Source organism: Nomascus leucogenys, chromosome 7b (assembly GCF_006542625.1).
Source record: "Nomascus leucogenys isolate Asia chromosome 7b, Asia_NLE_v1, whole genome shotgun sequence".
NCBI lineage: Eukaryota > Metazoa > Chordata > Mammalia > Primates > Hylobatidae > Nomascus > Nomascus leucogenys.
In genome coordinates this window covers 83707451-83730759 of record NC_044387.1, presented here as the reverse complement: position 1 = coordinate 83730759, position 23309 = coordinate 83707451, and the positions used below count along the sequence as shown (strand labels likewise).

Below are 23309 nucleotides of genomic sequence, written 5' to 3'. Positions count from 1 at the left end.
ATACATACACACACACACACTATGGAATACTACTCAGCCATAAAAAAGAATGAAATAATGGCATTTTCAGCAACTTGAATGGAATTGGAGATCATTATTCTAAGTAAAGTAACTCAGGAATGGAAAACCAAACATCATCTCTTCATCAGTGGGAGCTAAGCTATGAGGACGCAAAGGCATAAGAATGATACAACGGACTTCAAGGACTTGGGGGAAAACAGTGAGGGGGGATAAGGGATAAAACAGTAACACTGGATACAGTGTACACTGCTCAGGTGATGAGTACACCAAAATGTCAGAAATCACCAGTAAAGAACTTATTCATGTAACCAAACATCACTAGTTCCCAAAAAACCTGTTGAAATGATTAAAAAATAATAATAAATAATAAAATCTTGCAATTTGAGATCTTAAATAAGATAAGGAGGTCAGCTAACATCCTTTCCATTCGACAGTGCACTGAATATCTTAGCCAGGACAATAAAGCAAAAAGAAATAAAAGGCATGAAAATTTGAAATAAATAAACTGTCATTATTCACAGAACACATGATTACTACATACAGACATTCCCATAAGAATCTATGTTGAGAATTAGTAAGTAAATTGAAAAATATTGCTAGGTCAATATGCCAAAATCATTATACAAAACCAATTGTATGTCCATATATTTTCAGTTAGATAAAATTGTTAAATGATTTAAAAAAAGTGAAGAATTTCTCCTAATTGTTAAAAAATTATAGTTTCATGTATTACATTTGTTTCTGTGGTCTATTTTGGAGTTAGTTTTGTTTAAAGTATGAGGTTTGGTCAATGTTTGTTTTGTTTTTGTTTTACTTATGGAGGTTCAATAGTTCCAGCACTCATTTTTTCAAAGACTATCCTTCCTCTACTGAGTTGCTTATGAATCTATTAAGAAAATAAGTTGGGCCTATGTATGTGGGTGCATCAATGAGCTTTTTTTTCCTATTCCATTGATCTAGATGTCAATCCTTTCACCAAGACTATATGTCTTGCTTGGTGTAGTGATATACTAAAGTTTAATATAGAGTGATTCCTCCACTTTATTCTTCTTTTTCAAGATTGAATTATCTATTCTAGGCCTATAATTTTCCATATATATTTTAGTGTAAGCTTGTCCATATTACTATGGATTTTTATATGCTGGGAATGTTTATTTAAAAGTAATAGTTAAGCATAAAATACTCCATTTCTTCTGTTCTGTAGTTATTATCATCAAATAGAATACAATACTGCAACTAAGACTACAGTAATCACTTTTATTAAAAACTAAATTTATGCTACTATTACTTTTGATCTGTCATTAACAATGAAGCATTTGGAGGCATGTAACATTTTGGTAGCCTCTTATATCCAGTGCTACTTATTTGAGAAAGATTGGATACAGAAAAGAGTAATCACGGCATCTTGTTTTGGCCACATTTGCCTACATCATGCTCAGAAAAGCACAATGAAATTTGATAGAAGAACCTATTCAAAACTATTATTTTCTGTTTTATATTGCAGGAGTCTTGTGAGAGGACTAGTGTCATCAAAGCTAGCCTGGCTTTCCTTGACCTGAGATAAAGAATAATCTAGCCTGTAGCTGCAATGAGATACCTTTGGGTTTTCTGTTTTGTCACTGTCACAATACCATGTCCTTGAACCTGTAAAGCAATGCCGCAACTCTTTTAAAAAATAACATTCCAAGAATATCTCTTTAAACAGTTTCCTTCCCTGAATACTTTTTTATCCTGTTGATAAATAAGCCCTGGCTAGAGCTTGAGATAATTTGGAGGTGTGGCTCATCCCATAGCCACACTTTCTGAAGGCTGCAATGTCCTGAGTGTGTCCCCTTATGCTTCCCACTCCAACTCCAACCCTGGCTATAAACGGATGGATCCAGTGCATGACCTTAGCTCTTCCCATTCTACTGTCTCTCTGAGGAGTGTGGAATCAGAATAAGGACATGTTAGTCAACCTGAGGACATAACTACCTGGCAGCCAAAGCTGTCGCTGTGTGGAAGTCATCTCTAGCCAACACATTCTGACTCCACTTAGACCAATTTTCTGTGAGACCAAAGATAATAAATATTAAGTTTGTATTTTGCCAACCAAAAAAAAATGCATTAGAACAGAGGCTAGATCAGAGTTAGGTTGCATAAGTATAAATTTGTGTCAAAAGTAGAGGGAAATAGTAGAAAGATTTCTTTGAACACATAAACATGGAAAAAGATAAATTATTTTTGGCAAAAATGCCCTAAGGGCATATTTTTAATTCTAAGAGTGTGGGTGGTTTCCCCGGAGCAAAATGTGCAGTATGGTGGTTTTTTTTCCTTTGTTTGTATGCTGTTTTCTCTAAAATATGTATCTAATTGTTCTGCATTATGTAGAAATTTATATTAAAGAGATTCGAATGGGCCTTTAGAGTCCTATATTTTTGCCTTTTCACATTGTACCTTGCCACTTTTATCTTTCATATCTTTCTAGTAAAGCTTCAGTCAGGTATAAATCTATTGAACACATACTATATGTGTATGTAGAAAGGAAAATGATTTTGTTGCATTTTATATATATATATATATAAATTAAACTCAGTGCTTATTTCAAGACAATTATAAGACATAAACAAAGTTTTAAGAAAGAATTGTTGACTATTCAGAAGAAGGCATTTAAATACCTAAAAATATTAAGAGAGAGAATTGGGTCTTTTTTATTGTCCAGAAGCTGCACTGAGCATCACACAGCAGGAGTGATACTTCTCTTAAATTATTTTCTCACAGTTCTCATTGCTTTCTTTTAACACAAGATACACTAATAGGGATTTTTGGAAACTGGGAAGAGGGAAAGGGTCAGGATGCTATTTTTCTCTTTTTGTTTATTTGTTTGTTTGAGAAAGGGTCTTGCTCTGTTAGCCAGGGTGGAGTGGAGTGGCATGATCATGGCTCACTGCAGCCTTGCACTTCTGGGCTCAAGTGATCCTCTCAATTCAGCCTCCCAAGCAACTGGGACTACAGGCAAATGCCACCTTGCCCTGTTAGATTTTTTTGATTTTTTTGTAGAGATGGGATTTCACCATGTTGCTCAGGCTGGTCTCGAACTCTTGGGCTCAAGTGATCCTCCCGCCTCGGCCTCCCAAAGTGCTGGGATTGCAGCATGCACCACTGTGCATGGCCTTATTTCTCTGTTTTTGACTTGAAATTTTTGATTTGATGTATTTTGTTATTCAATCCTCTTATTTTCTGAATTTCCCCTTCCCTTCCTTTACTCTGCAGGTTTCTGCCCATATCCTCTCCTGCATATGGCGAGCTGACTCTCCAAGCCAATTTTCTCTGCTTAGAAATGCATCACCAGAAAGCCAAAAGAACAAATGCCTTCCTCAGTTTCTTGCAATCAAGGCTTATTAGTTGCATTGAAGTTACGAATGTTTCAATTTTCAGATTTTCTGATCTCTCCCTTTTATCCTTCACATAAGTGGTTTAGTGAGAGTAGAACTGAATCAACATTGCAGGAAAAACTTAGAACACTAGCTGGTTATTTCTTGTAAGTAATGCCAAACAGTTAAATTTCCCCCTAACTTAATATACTTTAAAAAATATTGAATATGCTTTTTTACTTTTCTTAACACTGGAAAAGATCTGTATTTATCCAGAAGAAAAAAAATGTACATATTCACCTTATATAAGCTTCTCTTGAAATGAACACAGTTTCTACTTAGGTCATGAACCAACTTTGGGTTCATTTGCTATAGATATAAAAAAAAATCTGAGATCATTCTGGGGAGCTCATGTCAGAATAACAACAAAAACCACTGGTCATTTAAGATATTGCTTATTAAACACTTTGAACAAGCCAACTCCTCTTTTAAATGCTTAACCTGAAATATCTTATTTAATTCTTACAAAAATCTTGTGTGGTTGCTTATCCACAAATTAACATCATTTTGCATACGAGGTCACTGACACACAGAGAGCTTAAATGAATTGCTCAAGATCACACAACTAGAAGGAGGCTGAACTAACAGTAAAGCATACAGTTCATTCTAGAAAATATATCCTTAATTGTAATCCTACACTGCTTTTCAGCAATGGAAAGAATGCATAAAATAATCGAAAATATTACTTTTAAGGAAATATTATGTTTAAATATGGCTATTGGAGGATTCATTATCAGCCACTGTCCTTTCATTTTTGACTTTTAAAACAGACTTTTTCATCATAATTCCATTTACTTAGTTCTCACTCATAAAAGCATGATACAGTGTTTCATACTCAATAGACCACGGAGTAAGGGAATTTTACATTTTGATAACAGAAGACCATAGTGTGTAAGATGATCCACATGAAATGCAATAAGACCAATAATAACACATCACCCTCCTTCCTGGACTTCTCTTTAAATGCCCATTCCTTGATGACTCAGACATCTCCACACAGACCTCTCCAAGCTTTGCAAATCTGCCTTCCATGTCTATAGCCACTAGCCTTTCCCTGGACACAAACTCAAATCTGCTTTTCCACTTAGCTTTGCTAGTTTCCATTAGTGGAATCATCAATTGCCAGAAAAAAAAAAAAATGAGAATTAAATTTCTTTCTCCTTTTCCCCAAACATTACCTCTGAAATATTTTAATTCTTTCTTCCCTTTCTACCTTAGTGCCAAGGCCATACTTGGCATTTCTTTCTTTTTTTTTTTTTTTTTTTAAGAGGGAGTCACTCTGTCGCCCAGGCTGGAGTGCAGTGGCATGATCATGGCTCACTGCAAGCTCCACCTCCCAGGTTCACGCCATTCTCCTGCCTCAGCCTCCTGAGTAGCTGGGACTACAGGCGCCCACCACATCTGGCTAATTTTTTGTATTTTTAGTATGGATGGGGTTTCACCGGGTTAGCCAGGAGGGTCTCGATCTCCTGACCTCATGATCCACCCACCTCAGCCTCCCAAAGTGCTGGGATTACAGGCGTGAGCCACTGCACCCGGCCTGTCATTTCTTGATTAGACTTCAGTAATGGTGTCTTCATTATCATTTAAAATCTACCTTCCAAACAGCTGCAAGGTGGATTTCCTCACCTGCAAATCCTAGTATGCTACTAATATGAGCAGCTTCTCATATGTTCAGGATTAATTTCAACTCCCTGCTTACCCTTTCAAGCTTACCTCCCAAAATGTCCACAGATATCCTTCACATCAATCACACCTAGGTACATTCAGTTTCTCAATTGGCCAGATGTTCTCACACCCCATCACTTTGTTCACAATCTCATGGATCCCACCCCCTAGTTAATTGCCTGGCCAACTTCTATTTTTCACGCAGGACAGATAGATCAATACCTACATTTAGAAATAGTTTCTCATTGAAACCCCACATCTCTCAAGTAAAGTAAGTATTCTTTTTATATGCTGCTACTTTATTGTGGCTACTTCAACTTATTCAGTTTATATATGATTAAACTTAGTCACACTGTCTCTAGTCATTTTTTAGCATATCTTTTCATTGTGAGGTTTTAGAACATAAAGACTATGTGTTAATCATATCTACATACCAAAACCTTGAATTTTGACTGACACATTGTATGTGCTTAATACATGCTTGTTGAATTGAATTGAAATGTTTACCAGAAATATTCTTGGCAGCCTTAAACAACAAGAACAAAAACACAATGATGGAAAATTGAATATAAGAGAAAATAGCTTTCAGAACATTATGGCAGGTTGTACATTAAATACAATCACCTCCGCATTCTTTTCATACACTGAGGCTAATTTATAATACAAGCAATGTTCAAAGATTTCTGATTATGGTACCTCAAGGTTTTCAATCACCAAGACTCAATTATTTGCAATATATACTTTATCTTTTATTACACACACATACCTTGTGCAGATTTATATAGATGCCCCCCAGTCATACCAATCTGAAAGTAAAAATAGACACAATTCTCATTATAAACCCACTTTTCTCTCTTTTCTCAACTGCTCTGCAGAAACTCTAGACTCCTCACAAATTCCTCCTGAATAGTTCTTGTAGAATGTAGACAGTTTCCCACGTGTGCTAGATAAACTAGTACTCCTGATGACCTGTGGTGCCTGCTAAGCTTCTCTTCTCCTGCTGTAGCTTGCCCTGTCTGTGCTTTCTGTCTCTACTGATGCCTTCTGGTGGCATAGGCATCTTTGTTCTGAGCAAGATGCTATTAATGCTGAGAGTACTGATGCTCAACTTTCCCCACTTCTACGGGACTGCCATTAAAGCCAACCTAGATTAGCAAATAGGAAGGAAAACACATGCTTAGGAAACTAAAAAAATGGCATCAGAAAAATTTCTGTAAATAATTTAACACTAATTATTTTAAAAATCATGATTATAGTTTTTATGGCAAAAATCAGAATTTCTATTTAAATTTACTTACACATAGTTAGCAGTTTGGAATTACTATTTTTTAATTTCCATGTGAGAAAATACTCCTAATATTCTTAGTCATAAATCTTCTAAAGATTAAAGCAGCCCTTCCTGATACTTATGGCCACTGATGCCCAGGCAGCAAATGCAGGTTGCTGGTGTGAAGGGTGCTAATGTCTGTGGTGTTGGCATCATCTCATGTTTGAAATCCAAACACATGCTCCACACTGTCCAGGTCTTCTTTCTTTCTTTCTTCTCCTATTTTTATTGCAACTGCCTTGTTGTGGACTCACAACAGGTGTATGTTCATGGAGACTGAATTAAAGGACAATCTGAGAACTGTTTAGAAACACCCTTCTTTTCAGAACTTGAACTATGCTTCTTGATACTCTTTTTTTCTTGGAATAAATTGCTTATGGCGAGGAACCTTGGCACTTTATGTAAACACACTAGGGACAGACCCATACAGTACTCCAGGTAGGTTTAGGGTAAGCGTCACTGAAATTAGGTTTTATATGGGAATGATTGATTCACTAATGCATTTGTAAACATTTTTCAGTAACAATTTTTGAAATGAAAATAACCTGTTTCACTTTATTAAACTCCAGGCTGGGTGTGGTGGCTCATAGCTGTAATCCCAGCATTTGGGAGGCTGAGGCAGCTGCCTGCCTTGAGGTCAGGAGTTCGAGACCAGCCTGGCCAACATGGTGAAACCCCATCTCTACTAAAAATAAAAAAATTAGCAGGGCGATGAGGCGCACACCTGTAATCCCAGCTACTCAGGAGGCTGAGGCAGGAGAATTGCTTGAACCTGGGAAGCAGAGGTTGCAGTGAGCTGAGATCGTCCCACTGCACTCCAGCCTGAGTGACAGAGCAAGACTCTGCCTCAAAAAACAACAACAACAACAACAACAAAAAAAAACACCCAAAAAACACCTCCAGTTAACAAGACTATCCTTTACCCAGGTAATCTGGCTAACTAAAGTATTACTATATCATTTTGATCCTAGAATTTAAAATAAACCTAAGAAGACTTCAGAAAGAAAGAATCCAAAAAATCCTTAAATACTTCCGAAAAATAAACCTAAGCCTGCACCATGTTGCCAATGTCTGGCTTGTTCCTAGAGAGTCAGGTGTGGATTAAAGGCTGCAGAAACTAGTTCATGAATGCAAAGTCCTCACCTAATTATTCCACAGGCAATTTTCAGGTGGCTTCATTAGTTAGTGGGAAAAAGAGTGGGCAAGGATGAGAGGATTTTCTTCCATCTCTGTCTCGGAACACCCCTGGATTTCACTGGGTCTGTAGGAAAATTTCCAAAACCTAACTATAATAATTTTTCTCATTTTAAAGAAAAAGAAGTGGCAATTACAGTAACAATGAATGCCAAATTTGCTTTGATTCTTTTTCCAGGCCATCTGCTCTTCTCTGTGTGCTTGTATTGTAGCGTCTGCTGAGATCATTGAACAAGATAAGTGAGAATAAGCAAAATAGACTCTACTTCACTGAATCCTAAATTGCTCAAATATATATTCTTGTTGTTTAAGAAGTCATCTTTAAATTTAAAACTAAAATAAATGTAGAAAATTCAAGTAATTTTGTGATATATACTGTATTGATTTGGGTAAAAGCTAAGCTGCTATAACAGAAACCAAAAGAAAAAGAAAAAAAAAACCCATACAACAGTATTGGATTTTTAAAATGTAGTTTATTTCTCTATTGTGTAATAGCCAGAAGTAGTTGTCATTTCAAAAATTGAAACGACACTGAAAAAATACTTAGAAATGTATTAACGAATCAAGAGTTCCCATATAAAACCTAATTCCAGTGACCCTTTCCCTAAACCTACCTGGAGTAGTGTAAGGGTCTATAATAGCCACAAGTGAGTTGCCCAGAGCCAATTATGAGGCTCTGCCATTAGCACATTTTGCTTGGTTTTTGTTTGTAGTATGCCAGATAAAAGAAACCAGAGCCAGATCTGATGAAGACGATGGAATATCACCCAGAAATTCTGACTTTCTGCTGTATGGAGAAACAGGATGAAATTTTGAGTTGTCTCTATTGGTGGGAAAGGGAGTGTGTGTTGTATACATGGGAAAAACGGTGCGTATGTGTGGAATTCGGGAGAAGACAGAAATCAGAGGGGCAGATGGAGGCTTCCTGCTTCCAGTATTTCTTCTCTCCTTCTTACTTTTAGTAACAGAACCCCTCAACTTTTACCTGGGAACGTGTACACCTTCACTCCCTGCAAGCTACACACTATTCTCCTAGGCTTTTTTCTAGTGATGTGAGCCCATGTGGACTATACTCAAGCTGATGAAGTGTGAAAGAATCTGAAGTATGGAGTTTCCTGGTCATCTCTTTACAGATGCTTCCTCTGCACTCTCTGCTTTCTGATGCCTGAAAACTACTGACAGTGGAAGAAACCACAGGTTGAAGATAGAAGACCACTCCCAGCCCCGGAACGCTCACCGTTGAAGTGTTTATTTGTTTAACGACCTTGTGGAAGTTTAAAAACATGGCATCAAAAGGTAAAGTCTCTGTAGTCTATGTCTTCTTTTTTCAAAGGCCTTGTGACTTCTATACAACGAAGGATAGACTTCTTATACAATGGAGGATGTGTGACTTTCATAGCTTGGCCAGAAGAGGCCTTGCGACTTCTACTTGGTTTTCTCAGAATGCTCATCCCCACGATGGTCCCCACTGGAACTCAGCTGCCCTCTTGTGTTACAACCAAGGCCACATATAGGTGCTTGGTTGACAGTTCCAACTGAACCAAGCCTTCGTGTCCTCCCAGACCGAGTACAGCTATGTCAGTAGAGAAATCTCCAGGTTGCCCCCCAACATTTAAATCACCCTCAGACATACAAGCTTTCTCAACTGAGGCCCCAGATATCTTGAAACAAGATAAGCCATCCCCTCTGACTCCCATCTGAATTCCTAACACACAGTATCTGTGAGCATAAGAAAATGTTTTAAGCATTTTAAGGTATCCTTAGTAAAACAACATAGCCTGTACCCTAACTAATGCAAATGCCATAAAAATTAAATAATTATTAATAATCTATATATTATAATATAATAATATATAGTATATAATTTTAATAATTATAATTATTATTAAATAATTAATTTGTCATACTAAAACAAGACTATTTTAAGGGCCCTAAACAATCTTGAATGTTACTCGATGTCTTAGATAGCAACTATTTACCTATAACTGAGCAACCAGTAAATAGGGCAATTCTGTCAAAAATTGTTCAGAACTCTGAAAGAAAAGAGAGGCTGATCTGAAATTTGAATCTATGATACTTTATCAAGAAAATTTATCTAGCTTGCTGGGCTGATGTCATTCAATCTTGTGTCTTCCTTCCTTCCCTATATAACTTGCTGCTCAGAGGTCTGAAGGTGGATTGTGTTTGAGTTAAGTTTAGCTTATGGTGTATACCTACACAATAAAGTTGTGATTGAAAACTTTCCTGTTAACCTTTATCTCTGGGCTGCTACATAGCTCTAAGGCATTTAAATAATTAACTGCTTGCCTCTCAATTTGCCTTTAAGTCTCTGTATATACATGGACAATTGCTAGCACTTGTGGTGATTGGGTCTACAGTAACTATATGTTCCAACTCCATAACTTTAAAAGTCTTTTTTAGAAGAAAAATCTCTCATCTTTATTAGTTTTCCATCTGTATTATCATTAAGATAGAGACAAATGCTGTGACAATTATATTGCAATTTAATCTACACCTGCCTATACAGAGATAGATGTAAATATGCATTATGCTACATTCCTGGGGCATAGGCCACTATGCTTGAGAGAAAGAGAAAGAGGTTGTGATCCGTGAAACTATGCTCCAAAATATGACATGAAAATGTAAATGTAGGGACTTGGCATATATACCACTTACCTTTTCTGAGCCTCACTTTCCTCTCCAACAGAAGGAGATCATTGAATCTCCACTGCATCTCTCCCAGGATGGTTGTCAAGAATAAATTACACAATGTGAACAGTTCAGAGCTACTCTTATAAAAGACCCCTTGCAGTCTTATAACATAGCCAACTGGAGACCAGTACTAAGGGAACTGAACACACATCCCCCAGATTACATGTAGGCAAAACGAGTCCAAAAATTTAAACATTCCTGTACCCTCTCTTGTTTCTTTATACAGATGAAGTCCTAGTAAGTGATAGACTGAGGACGAAAATCCAATGGCCATACCTTCCCGTATTTGGAGATATGGTGAAAAATCAAAATTAGCTTGAATTCTGTTAACTTCCTCTCTTCTCCATTTCCTTCTGCTTTGTTGATTCTTTTTTTTTCTAATGCTACAGATGAAATGAAATTCCCCCAGGCCAGGTTTATTTCACCAGTTTATATAAACCATCTAAATCATATGAAAACCTTTTCTTAAAATAAATACTCTTTTGTTTGCACTCTTGAAAATGCTTGGACAACCCAATGAGTGTCTATCACGTGTGGGGAAAGCTCTCTCAGTGCAGAGGGAGGCCACGGGCAAGGACACAAGAGACAGAAAAGTGGCTCCTCCTGGGTCTGTCACTCACTAATGACTCTGACTCATTCTCTGAAACCCACGTCCCTCATCTGTAAATGATGGGTTGTACTGAACTATTTCAAGTGTCTTTCATTTCTAAGATTTTGCAATCATATTTATTTAAAGAATAGTAGTTAAGAGTGTGGGTTCTTGAGCCCATTGCCTGGGCTTAAATCCCAGTTCTCCCACTTACCATGTGTGTAACCTTGGGTGAATGACTTAACTTTATATTTCTCAACCATCTCATCTGAAAAAAAATGTACAAATGATTGTCTCTACCTCATAAGGTAATATGAATATTAAATGAGGCAATACATATGTAATGATTAGGATGGTGCCTGGCACTTAAAGGGCTCAATATGCATTTAATTACATTGTACATAAAACAGCTATCCTTTATTTCCTACTCATTAGGTGCCAGGCATGTGCTAATTTTTGCATTCTCATTTCTTTCATTCTTCGTAACAACTATTTGAAGTTGATTTTGATTTTCTTGATAAGGAAAATAAGGTTCAGAGAGCTCAAAAGCCCCAAATCACAAAACTAGTAAATTGTGGGGCAACATCTCCACCATAGATTTGGCTGACACCAAACCATTGTCTTTAAAATTTGCATAGCCATAAAATATGGATTATTGAAAATTCTAAGAAATGGCTAGACATAACATACTCTAATCTTTAGAATTATAGGACTATTTGAAGACAGTTCACCTTGAACTCCTGAGTTTGTTGTCATTATTACGTTCACCTGTTTTTTTAGTGTCCCTTTTTGGCAAGCTTTCTATTCCTCATAGTCTGGTCATTTGTTTTGTTTTTTGTTCCATTTCTCTAAAACAACCTGAATCCTATATCCAATACCCTCTTTCAGCATTTTCCCCAGGACACGTACATGGTTTGTGTGTCCTTATAGTAACCAGGCAATCCAGATGTCAGTAATTTCCAAGTTAAATTTTTATCTGCCAGCAGGGTAATTTCTTTACTGTTCTCTTTTACTAACCTGGAGAAGGGAGATAAACAGGAAAACAGTGATCCTGAGTCAGTGGAAAGGGAAAGAAGAAAAGGGACGGACTGGGACCAAACAGGGGATGTCTGGGATGGGGAAGGTGGGGAGGTGACACTAAAACATTGAAGTCCAGCCTGTGACTCAGACACCTGAAGTCTGGTGAAGAAGTTGGACATGGAATAGGCAGTGACCCCAGGAGTGCAAGGAAGAGCGCTGTTTGTGGGAGAGTTCCTGAAGGGTTAGTTGCTGTCAGTGAGTGAGTGGATGATGAACACTTTCTCAATGTGGCCCTTCTGAATTAGTCAGGGTTACAAAGACATATCAAGGCCTTTGCAGTAAGGGCAACACTTTAAATGTCCTCACAGAAGCTTATCAGATGCTTAAGGACTTACAGTTAATAAGCATAAAATTAAGTTATATTTCCTGAGTACACATAGGCTAAGAGATAGGACAAGTCAGCTCGGTTTTGGGGAATGAAGCAAAGAGGTACATTCATTGAATGTGGCTAACAAGAATCTTGTCTAGAGTCATAAAAGCAACATGAAACAGGCTAATGGATCAGGCTTCATTCGCAAAACCAAATACTAATTAGGCCAGTTAGCTGGCCTTGACAAAATGGTTGAGGCAGACAAAATATGACTTTGGAACCCCACGGTACACTTCCAGCTCCTTTTCTCCCTTGCCTGGCAAGCAAGGTACCCTCCAGACCTCTCTTCTCTCACCACCCTTCTCTCCTATTGACAGCTAGTTGCCCAGAAAATCCCCTCTGAAGCATCAGCTGGAGCGTGGTTATGCCTCCCTCTTTCCTCTGGAGGTGCTCACATTTCAGCAGTGGCTCCCGAGCAAGGAGTCATTGGGGCTTTAAGATGTGGGTGTCTAATGGTGGGTTTTCAGGGAGTGGTGGAGGAGTTATCAGGGAGTGACAGGCTATTCTGACCCCCTTAGGGCTCAGCACGTGGGGAACAACTTACTTTGTTGTCTTTATTAGGCAGCCTGCATGCCACCTGCTCTCTGGAGCAGGGGCACCCAGTTGGAATCCCTTCAGCCTTCAATACTGGTTCCTAAAATGGGGACTTTTAAAATCTATTATAAATGGTAACAATCAAATTCTCTCCCTTTCTGTTTCTCTCATTTATTTATTTTTAATGGAAAGGCTGAGACAGAAATGTTGAGGAAAAAAAACAAGTGTCCTCACAGAGCCCTGCAGCAACAGTGTCAGTGTCATTTCAAACTGGACAGATCACTAGGGTTACAAAACAACTCATCCTTGTCAGTAACCTTAGACTTGATCACTCTTTCTCCCAAACCCCCAAACTCTTAACCTCCCTTCACCCAGTTTCAGGGTAAAGCAAAATAATTTTAGGATGAGCTGAAAAGTGGATCCTGTAAAGGTTTATCTAAAGCATTGTCTCAGTCCTCTCAAAAGATAGCTTACATCTTTGGCCAACTGCTTTTCACATTTCTTTCTCCCCACACCAGGATGTATATTTAAAATAACATTTATTTACAAAACTGTATCTTAGCAACAGTGGTACAGCACAAGAGTGTGTTATCTAAAGCAAACCAATTCTGGTCATAAACTACATAAGCATGGCAGCCAAATGTGATTGGTAGGGCTTTCCTGAGATACCGTGAGCTTGAGGTGTCACATAAGATTAAAGCCATATTTTTCAGACTCGAGATGATTCATCATTCATGTTTAACTCAAGGGATGGGCAACACGTTTATTCATAATTATCTAAGCATAAAATTTTAGAACTGAAAAGGATACTGGAGGCTACCTAGTCTAGTCCTGTGATACTATAAGGGGGTTAAAAAAAAAAAAAGCAAAGAAAAAGAAGAGATAATTTGCTACCTCTGAACAACAGGTGTTTAGTAGCAGAGCTGGTGTGAGAAATCAGGTTTCTTGACTTTAGTCCAATTACTCCAGTAATTTTTGCATGAGAACACCGGTCTGATCTTTATCCCACATGGACCTATTTAAATTCCCACATAAAATTAATGCATTGTTCTCTGAATGCATTGTTTCAACGTGTGTGAATATAAATTTGACAAAGCTTTTATTTTTGTACAAGAGACAGATGATATTTTCAATTTACGTAACTCACGAACTACTAATATTACATTTGCAAAGATCATTGAAACTGAGAATTACACATTAGACCAAAATCTAAGTGACTGCTTGTGATCCATAACAAATCTATTTTTAGTGTATGTCCAAATTAAGGGAGACTCATCTAGTTTATCAAGGTGTTGTTAAAAGTGCTGATTTTAGAGTCGGACAGCATCAGTTGGAATCCCAGCTCTAGTTTCTAACTACTAATGCTTCCTTGGGATAGTTGTCTGACATCTCTGGTGCCAGTACTTTCAACTAAAAAATTAAGATATATTTATATGTACGGGGCTATGGGATAATTAAATGAGATAATTTATGTAAAATGCTTTAACAGTTCCTGGCAAAGAGCTCTTATGTACATGTTAACTCTTTTCATTTGTAATGGTAAGTAAGCCATTGAGAGAACACCAAGGGTAAGTTCTAACCATATCTTTCTTCTTTTGGTCTGAGAACCTATATTCAAATTCCAAACATCAAGTTCTACTATGAAGGATACTCCAGCGGCTGTCTCACAAATCATGGCATCCACTAATACTTTATATTTTCTAATTTGGGTCACATCCTTGATCTGGTCAGCCTGTAACATTTGCATTGTTTATAATTATAAAGCTTCCATTTGAGTAGCATAAATATATTTAAAGCATCTTTACCCTTAATACTTATCTACTTAGAAAGAAGGCGCAAATGAAAGTCAAATAAGTTTGACAACTGCTCTTAAGAAACAGAACTCATCAGTGAAGTAGACAAAGCAGGAATCCAGGTCTCCTTCATCCCAGACCATGGGTTTTACAAAAAAACTGTACTTTCAAGTTAGAACAAGTGTTTCCAATTTGCTTCTTTTCCTCACCCCAAATGATCTTGCAGAGTGTTGTGCTTCTGGTTAGAATGCCTCAACATCCCACAACTGCTGTTTCCTTAAGGTATGAACAAAGACTATCTTTTTTTTTTTTTGAGACGGAGTCTTACTCTGTCGTCCAGGCTGGAGTGCAGTGACGCGATCTCCGCTCACTGCAAGCTCCGCCTCCCGGGTTCACGCCATTCTCCTGCCTCAGCCTCCTGAGTAGCAGTGACTATATAGGCGCCTGGCACCACGCCCGGCTGATTTTTGAACAAAGACTATCTTAAAAAACATCACCCAGCATTTTTGCTACACATGATTTTCTGAACCTCATCCTAGACCTACTGAATGAGAATTTTTCAGAGTTGGGCATTTTAACAAGTTTCAGTTCATTCTTATACACACTGAAGAGACGCACCTGCCAGCGGGATAAAGTCCCATTGCTTAGCTTCAAATATAAGGCCCTCCACATTTGGCTCCAGCCTACATCTTCATACTTATCTGAGCTGCAACTCCCACCATTGATCTTCAGCAAATTCAGTAGGTCTGACCTTACTGATGTTTACATTCCTCAGGCCTTTGCACTCATTATTCTGTCTGGAAAATCTCTCATTTCCCACCCATCTCCACCTACTCATCAAACCGTAACCATTCCTGAAACTAGATTAGGCTGCTCCTACTTTTCCCAGCCTTTCCTCTATCCCTAGAAGCAAAATCGATTACATCTGCAACTTCTTCTAGGAGCATGTGTATTTATCTGTCTGTTTGCACCCTGTGCCCTCAGTTTTTAGATAAAAGGGAACCAATAAACATTTGAAGAAAGAATAATAAGATGCATAGGGATGTGATAGCTGTCACGATGGTACTTCTGCAAATCACTTAGTTGTAATCACATACAGACTACTTGACTATGGAGTGCCATCATTTCCAGACGACACCATTGTTGCCAAAATATAAAACTGTTCTCTATAATATTTATGGTGAGATGCGTTAAAAATGTATTCTCAAAACAAATAAAAACCTTCCTTTTAGTCAGTATCTGCACCAACTGGAACAATATCAAAAGTTTTTCTTTCTTCTTATTCTCTCACTGTCTTTTTAAAACTGTTTTTCTGGGTTAGTGCTGCCTCCAAGGATTAGAGACTTACTTCTAACATGAACAAGCAGCTTTCATGGTTTTACTAACATTATACACTGATGAGAAGATTTGGAAGTGCTGTCATTTATCACAGTCTTCCATCTTTTTTTTCTTTTGCTGGTAACAGACCAGATCATTGTTTGCTGACCAGTTTTATTTGAGTTTTCAATTCAGTTCCTCAGGAATTTGATATTGATTTTATAGTTGCTGCACATTTGGGTGACTGTCTAGGAAATTCCACTGCGGATGAGCTGTGGAAAGGTGTTTTAGCAGAGACTGGTGCTGGAGCAAGAAAAGGAAGAGGCAGCAGAACTAAAAAGAAGAGAAGAAAGGATTTGAACAGGGGTCAGATCATTGGTGAAGGGCATTATGGTTTCTGTGGCCTGGTCTGAATGTCCCTTTTATTAAAAATGGAGCAGTACAGATCATTGCCCAAAAAAAACAAGGAAAAACAGAAGGAGGAGGCCAACATGACCCAGCAGAGAGAAGAATGGGACCGGAAGAGGAGGATGAAGATAAATGAGAGCGAGGATGCAGTGGAAACTTGTGGGGAGGCATTAGTCTTAGCCCTTTGACCCTGGTCCCAACAGAGAAACATGTGGTAACTTCGTTTTTTGTTTTTTTTTTTGAGACGGAGTCTCGCTCTGTAGCCCAGGCTGGAGTGCAGTGGCGCGATCTCGGCTCACTGCAAGCTCCGCCTCCCGGGTTCACGCCATTCTCCTGCCTCAGCCTCCCGCTACGCGGGACTACAGGCGCCCGCCACCACGCCCGGCTAATTTTTTGTATTTTTGGTAGAGACGGGGTTTCACTGCGTTAGCCAGGATGGTCTCCATCTCCTGATCTTGTGATCCGCCCGCCTCGGCCTCCCAAAGTGCTGGGATTACAGGCTTGAGCCACTGCGCCCGGCAACATATGGTAATTTTGATACCAGGATACTTGAGGTAGGAAATGTTTTCAATAGGACAGCAAAAGAGGGAAGAAAGAGATTGGTAGGTGTCCTGCCGGCTGTGTGGAATGGACAACGAGCTTCAAGTTTTGCTGTTGGGAAAGCCACTAAATGGATAGATGCTTTCAGAAAAGCAAAGAATAGAGCAATTCACTATTTGCGTTATATAGAACGATATGAAGACCATACAATATTCCATGATATTTCATTAAGATTTAAAAGGAGGCATATCAAGATGAAGAAACAACCCAGAGGTTACAAGATCTGCTGCCACAGGGCCATCAACACCATATGCCAGCTCGCTGGCATCAAAGACATGTATGCCAAGGTCTCTGGGTCCATCAGTATGCTCCCCCTCACCTGGGGCCTCTTCCATGGGCTCTCAGTCAGAAACCCGTCAACAGCTGGCAGGTAAGAAGGGCCTCCAGGTTGTGGAATTCTAGGAAGAATGTGGCCCTCTGCCTATCATGGTTGCCTCCCCAGGAGGACCTTGAAAAAGGAGCCAGATGATGAGGTTCCACATATCAAACTGGACTTGGAAGAAGTGAATGCCCTACAGGGAATGTAGCGCTCTGTGTGGTCGGGTTTCTAGAGAGCTGCCACCTAACCTCCCTGGCCTTGTGCAGCCAGTGCCTGGTGCTACCCAGCACCTAGGAGAGACTCAGCCCCTCACATCCCGGGATGTCACCTGGTTTTTTGTTTGTTTGAGGAAAGTTTAACCTTTAAACTGTTTATACATAAATAATTATAGCTTTAAAGATATCAATCCTTTATTTTACTGCCACATAATGGTTGCTAAAGCAATTTGTTACAAACACGCCTTTGTTGAATACAGATATACAGCAAAGGTGATAAATAAAATCAGATCCTGAGAAAACATCCTTGAGTTAGACAAGCGTGAAAATGACCTTAGGTATTATCAAAGACCAGTAATTTGTTACTTTTGTAAGAGTCGATTTTTCATAATATAATAAAGACAGAATTAAATAAATATTATAATAGAAATGCAAACTAAGCTTCAGGAACATTACGGGGATGGCAATAATGCTGACTTGGGAATTTAGAGAGGACTACAAGGAGGAAGAACCATTTGAGTTGATGTTTAAATAAGAATATGAAATATAAGAAAATGGAAAAAATGGGATGTGGTTAAAGTTTAGGAATTTTATTTTGGAGGCCATACTTTGCCAGTTGATATGATCTGGCTCTGTGCCCCCACCCAAATCTCTTCTTGAATTGTAATCTGAATTGTAATCCCCACATGTTGGGAGAGGAACCTCATGCGAGGTAACTGAATCATGAGGGCAGTTTCTCCATACTATTCTTGTGATAATGAGTAAGTTCTCCTGAGATCTGATGGTTTTATATGGGGCTTCCCCCTTTGCTCAGCTCCCATTTTTCTCCTTCCCGCTGCCATGTGAAGTACATGTTTGCTTCCTCTTCCGCCATGATTGTAAGTTTCCTGAGGCCTCCCCAGCCCTGCTGAACTGTGAATCAATTAAACCTTTTTCTTTATAAATTATCCAGTCTCAGGCAGTTCTTTATAGCAGCATGAGAATGAACTAATACACCAGTATTATTCTATTTTGTTAAATGTTAGAGATTAGTTTATAGGACAAGATCACCTTAGAGGCCAGGCGAGGTGGCTTATGCCTGTAATCCCGGCACTTTGGGAGGCCAAGGCAGGCAGATCACCTGAGGTAAGGTGTTCAAGACCAGCCTGGCCAACATGGTGAAACCCTGTCTCTACTAAAAATACAAAAATTAGCTGGGCGTGGTGGCAGGTGCCTGTTATCCCAGCTACTCGGGAGGCTGAGGCAGGAGAATGGCGTGAACCTGGGAGGAGGAGCTTGCAGTGAGCCGAGATCATGCCACTGCACTCCAGCCTGGGCAACAGAATGAGACTCCATCTCAAAAAAAAAAAGAAAAGAAAAGAAAAAAGAAAAATTGCCTTAGAATGGCCTGCAATATTTGTACTGGAAATTGACTACTCTATTTATAACTTTCCACAGAGTAGCAGATGCTCTGATGAGGGTACATTAATGAATATCACAAAATACGGATCTAAAAATGATCAATGTACAAGGTGCTGTTTCCCCAGTTTCTTTAAAAACAAGGAAAAAAATCAGCATTTATTGTCTCTGGGGTAAAATGCTATTATTGACTAGACAGTAAATAAAAATAAATGTGCATGTCTTTTACCTTTTCACTGCTTTATATTTCAATCAAGAAATAATCCTTCCTAAGCCAAAAGAACAAAGCCGGAGGCATCACGCTACCTGACTTCAAACTATGCTACAAGGCTACAGTAACCAAAACAGCATGGTACTGGTACCAAAACAGAGATATAGATGAATGGAACAGAACAGAGCCCTCAGAAATAATGCTGCATATCTACAACTATCTGATCTTTGACAAACCTGACAAAAACAAGCAATGGGGGAAGGATTCCCTATTTAATAAATGGTGCTGGGAAAACTGGCTAGCCATATGTAGAAAGCTGAAACTGGATCCCTTCCTTACACCTTATACAAAAATTAATTCAAGATGGATTAAAGACTTACATGTTAGACCAAAAACCATAAAAACCCTAGAAGAAAACGTAGGCATTACCATTCAGGACATAGGCGTGGGCAAGGACTTCATGTCTAAAACACCAAAAGCAATGGCAACAAAAGCCAAAATTGACAAATGGGATCTAATTAAACTAAAGAGCTTCTGCACAGCAAAAGAAACTACCATCAGAGTGAACAGGCAACCTACAATATGGGAGAAAATTTTTGCAACCTACTCATCTGACAAAGGGCTAATATCCAGAATCTACAATGAACTCAAACAAATTTACAAGAAAAAAACAAACAACCCCATCAAAAAGTGGGCAAAGGACTTGAACAGACACTTCTCAAAAGAAGACATTTATGCAGCCAAAAAACACATGAAAAAATGCTCATCATCACTGGCCATCAGAGAAATGCAAATCAAAACCACAACGAGATACCATCTCACACCAGTTAGAATGGCCATCATTAAAAATTCAGGAAACAACAGGTGCTGGAGAGGATGTGGAGAAATAGGAACACTTTTACACTGTTGGTGGGACTGTAAACTAGTTCAACCATTGTGGAAGACAGTGTGGCGATTCCTCAAGAATCTAGAACTAGAAATACCATTTGACCCAGCCATCCCATTACTGGGTATATACCCAAAGGACTATAAATCATGCTGCTATAAAGACACATGCACACGTATGTTTATTGTGGCACTATTCACAATAGCAAAGACTTGGAACCAACCCAAATGTCCAACAACGATAGACTGGATTAAGAAAATGTGGCACATATACACCATGGAATACTATGCAGCCATAAAAATGATGAGTTCATGTCCTTTGTAGGGACATGGATGAAACTGGAAATCATCATTCTCAGTAAACTATCACAAGGACAAAAAACCAAACACCGCATGTTCTCACTCATAGGTGGGAATTGAACAATGAGAACACATGGACACAGGAAGGGGAACATCACACTCTGGGGACTGTTGTGGGGTTGGGGGACGGGGGAGGGACAGCATTAGGAGATACACCAAATGCTAAATGACGAGTTAATGGGTACAGGAAATCAACATGGCACATGGATACATATGTAACAAACCTGCACATTGCGCACATATACCCTAAAACTTAAAGTATAATAATAATAAAATAAAATAAAAATAAAAAAAAGAAATAATCCTGAAGATTGGAATTGCTGCCATGTGGGAACAAGAGTTTCCTGGACAGCCAGCAACTTTTCCTCCACACAGCACAGACTCTGAAATCATCCGTTCTCAGCACCATTGCTCTTTGCAGCTGTGCTCCTTCTCCCTGCTTAGCATGCCTGCTGTTTCCCACACGGCTGAATCAGCAAGTCCCAGACTCTGCCTGCGCCAACTAGCACTGTTCTTCACCAGCTATCAGCTACTGTTGCTTCAGGTGGGTTTTTTTGCTCCCTTGGTATAATTAAACTCCATCAATCACCCAAGTATTTCTAGTGTTTGTGAATTAGCTTTATTAGTTTTAGAAATGAAAATCTAGAGGAATTCTTTGTAAACATAAACCAACAAAATTTGAGGAAAAAACATAAAAGGAATTTAGAAAGCGTGGATCTCAATAGAATTAACTGAAGTCATCCTACTCCTCCTAAGTGACTAGTTTGCAGTTTTAGTAACACCTTACAGAGTAAAAAGGCATGGGTGATATTTATAAGTAAAATAATTTAATGTTAGATATATAAGGTCTGTGATGATCTAAATAAAATTTAAGGCAGTGCTACTAACAGTAAACCCAAAATCAATTTATGAAAGCACAATCAAAAGCACTCTACTGTTTCTTTTGAACCATAACAAACAAGTCATTATTGGACATAGTTCTAACACCACCTGAGGGTACATCACTTCTAACAGAGCCAAATGTCCTCTAATATGTTAAAAGCAATCTGGGTACCATCCTGGCTGAAGTTTTCATATACAATTCAATGTTCAATAAGTACAACTTTTTCTTTAGAGCATTCTTTTCATTAATTCATTCATAATTCTCTGCCTGTTTATCATGATCTGAGATTGAAATATGTGTTCACTAGAAAATACAATGCAATTGACTAACAGATAAATTAGAAGTTATGACTTTCCTTTTCTTTAATTTCCAAGGGAACTTTTTAAAAGATAGAGTTGAATTAACTTTTGTGCAACATAATTTTTATATTTGAATTCTTATTTTTAAAATAAACTGATACTAAAGAAGTGGGGTGGGCATAGTGGCTCATGCCTGTAATACCAGTGACTCGTGAGGCTGAGGCGGGAGGATCACTTGAGGCCAGAAGTTCAAGACCAGCCTTGGCCATATAGAGACACTTCATCTCAATAAATAAATAAATAGCTGAGTACAGTGTCATGTGCCTACATTCCCAGCTGCTCAGGAGGCTAAGGTAAAGGATTCCTTGAATCCAGTTCATGGCTGTAGTGAGCTATGATGGTGCCACTGCACTCCCATCTGGGCAACAGAGTGGGACTCCATCTATAAATTCAATAAATATATAAAACCATTTTTAGAAAGGAAAGAAATGGTTTCAGAGGTAAATCAAATTCCATTTCACAGTAAGTTCCAATCATTACACATTTGAAATTTAAATTTTATTTTAAAATATGTAATTGAAAAAATACCAAATAAACATGGCAGGCTCTAAGTTTTGCTTTTTTTTTTTTTCCGAAAAAAAAAAAACCTATTCAGAATATGAACTGCAAGCACTGTGAGTGATGTTTGAAGATTTAAAAGATATTGAAGAGGCAATGAACTGAAAGATTTTTTTTAATTCCCTCAAGGATGAAAAGTTATAGACTCTATAATATTTACTCTAAATACAAAATGCTCTGAGTTGAAAAAAAAGGGGCAGATTAATAACTTGCAAATAAAATAAGACAATTGTTTGGTATAAGCTGGAATTGTAGAAGATAAATACCACCATCCCTGCAGTTCTTTTTAATGTGAAAACAGTAGAACATGAAAACATGTGCTTCACGGTTTGCAATACTGCTGGTCAAGTACAGATGGTCCCGACTTAAAAACTGTTCAACTTACGATTTTTCAACTTTACAACAGGCAAAAGGGATGCACATTTAGTGGAAACTATGCTATGGATACCCACACATCCATTCTGTATTTCATTTCCAGTATGGTATTCAATAAATTACGTGAGATATTCAACACTTTATTATAAAATAGACTGTGTTGGATGATTTTGTCCAACTATAGGCTAATGTAAGTGTTGTGAGCACCTTTGAAGCAGGCTAGGCTAAGCTATGATGTTTAATAGGTTAGAAGTATTAAATGCATTTTCAGTCGGATGTGGTGGCTCACACCTATAATCCCAGCACTTTGGGGGACCAAGGCCGGAGGATCACTGGAGCCTAGGGATTTGAGACCAGTCTGTGCAGCATGGTGAAACCCAGTCTCTACAAAAATTAGCCAGGTGCAGTGGTGCACACCTGTAGTCACAGCTACTCAGGAGGCTGAGGCAGGAGGATCAATTGAGCAAGGGAAGCAGAGGCTGCAGTGAAGCAAGATCATACCACTCCACTCCAGCCTGGGTGAAAGAGTGAGATCCTATCTCAAAAAAAAATAAAAATAAAAATAAAATAAATGCATTTTCAACTTATGATATTTCCAACTTACCAAGGGTTTATCAAAGGACTGTCTGTGTTAGATATATTTGGATAGTATTGGTAGTATTGAAGCAGAGGGAGTTTTTGCGGGTGCAGGGCAAGTCTCAGAAAAGTTACTTAAAGGAT

At 38.4% G+C, this 23309-nt stretch overlaps 1 pseudogene; it reads left to right on the top strand.

Annotated features, from left to right (window-relative positions):
- Nucleotides 1-15811: 15811 nt before the first annotated feature.
- Nucleotides 15812-17592, top strand: LOC105740067 (annotated as a pseudogene).
- The last annotated feature ends 5717 nt before the right edge of the window (nucleotides 17593-23309 follow it).